We start from the raw sequence: 2,284 nt of genomic DNA, 5'->3' as shown, positions 1-2,284 counted from the left end.
TAGCCAGATCTTACCCAGTGGACTATTTTCCACCTTTCACAATGAGAAGTGTACAAGTATGTGCATGTGTGTGAATTGTCTGCCACTCACTGCTCTTTCATTTTGCTAGTCTTCCACATGTGTGGGTCTAATGTCTGGGGTAGTGACTGGGTTGACATCTATCTAAACCTTCCGGATGGCACTTACTTGCCCATGCTACACCAATCCCCAAATAGAGAGGCTTAATCTGTCTAAAAAAAACTAAACAAAAATTTCAAAATTCCAGAAATATGGGGTTAAGCCATTCATATTTGCATGAAAACTATTTTGCCCTTTCTCTTATCCCATTCTGAGAATTTTGGGAAAATAATTAACGTTCAATATATCCATTTTAAAAATAGTCTGGACTGATTTATTGAGTGCAGGTTATACCCTAGCCTTACAATGAATTAATGAATACATAATAAGCAGTACAATATCAAGCCCAATTTAACGCTACCTGTATAAATTATGCAAATCGTACGAACATGGGTTCATACAAGCTTCTGACAAGCAAAGTCAATGGGGAAGCCAGATTCACTTAACAACTGTTACTAATTGAACAACTTTAGTGATTCACTTAAGAAAAGTGGCAAGAAAAGTTGTAGAATGGGGCAAACCTCACTCAACTGATTTCTCACTTAGCCACATAAATTTTGTGGTCATAAGTTAAAGACTACCTGTTTTTAGCCTGGTGAAAAGATGAAAACTGTTTTAGTGAATATTCTGGATATCATTTTATTATTTTACATAACTTTTCTCAAAATATTCTTAAAATAAAAATAGACCTACAATATCTGGGCTACTTTTCCACGTTAGGCCTGTTTGCATTTTAGTGAGTATTCCTAAAAGTTCACATCTGAAAATTGATGTCTGAACCTTGCTGCCCAAGTGAAAAAAATGTATGTAGTGTTCTACATTACAGTTTTCAACAACATATATTTATTCAGGATACGATATGATGCATTCCTGTAAGGATTACAGTTCTATGAGCGCTCCAAATATTTCACATGGATTATTTTGAAATAAATATACTGCAAGATAGGTTGCTATATGAGGGAAAGCAGAAAGAGTCAGGAATTTACCCAAATATTGAGTTTCCATGAGATTTCATTATCTCTTGGTTAATCCGTTGCTGCAAGTTCAGGGTAGAATATGAATTGCTTTTGAAACATTATTCCTGGATGCATATGCATGCATGTATATGTGCATATATAGATATAGATATATAGATATATACACACACATATACATATACATACACATACATCGTATGCCCCCCATCTCGCCAGTGATATATGAAACTCATATAAAGCACCTGGGTTTTGTTATTCATTTCAATAAAATATTTGGATATTTTATATTTGGATCACTACAATATTTCGATCACTCATAACCACCTCACTTTTAATGGTGCAAAAAGTCATCTGAACAACATGGAAAGAATATTCTAAATCTCTTTATGCCCCTCTTGGTCTTTCTAGATGTAATATTATTTGTAATCATTTTGGTCAGCCCTAACTCAGAAAAATTAAGAGATTTGAATTTTTCTCAAGAAACACATTTTTGAGTAATTTAGTTCTATTAAGGCAGAAATGGGGGAAAATGTTATCTAGCACTTTTCTTAGTGGGAGCAAAAGTTCTATATAGCTAAATCAAAAGAAATACAGAACTCTTTCTAAATGTGAGTTATGATCAGACAAATAGCACCACCTGTAGGACAAACGAATGCACTGGCATAAAATATCAGATTCAGCCTTAATAGAGCCTAGGACTGTGATGGCGAACCTATGGCACACGTGCCACAGGTGGCACGCGGAGCCATATTGGTGGGCACGCGAGCATTGCCCTAGCTCAGCTCCAGCATGCATGCACACACCAGCCAGCTAATTTTCGGGCCTTCCGGAAGTCGGGAAACAGGCTGTTTCTGGCCTCCGGGGGGGGAGGGGGAGGCTATTTTTGCCCTCCCCAGGCTCCTAGAAAACCTCTGGAGCCTGGGGAGGGTGAAAAATGGGCTTTCCGGTCCCACTGGAAGTTGGGAAACAGGTTGTTTCCGGCCTCCAGAGGGCCTCCGGGGGGAGGGGGGAGGCCGTTTTCACCCTCCCCAGGCTGCAAGGAAGAAATTATGGGTGTGGGTGCGCATGGGTGCGACCCCCCCCTGCACTCCCCCCGCTTTTGGCACTCAACGGCAAAAAGGTTAGCCATCACTGGCCTAGGCTGTCTTCACTGGTCAGCTTGACTGGAGATGTTAGAAACTGTAATCCAA

The sequence above is a fragment of the Pantherophis guttatus genome, chromosome 1 (assembly GCF_059756535.1).
Source record: "Pantherophis guttatus breed Tessera chromosome 1, ASM5975653v1, whole genome shotgun sequence".
NCBI lineage: Eukaryota > Metazoa > Chordata > Lepidosauria > Squamata > Colubridae > Pantherophis > Pantherophis guttatus.
This window is presented reverse-complemented; position numbering follows the sequence as displayed.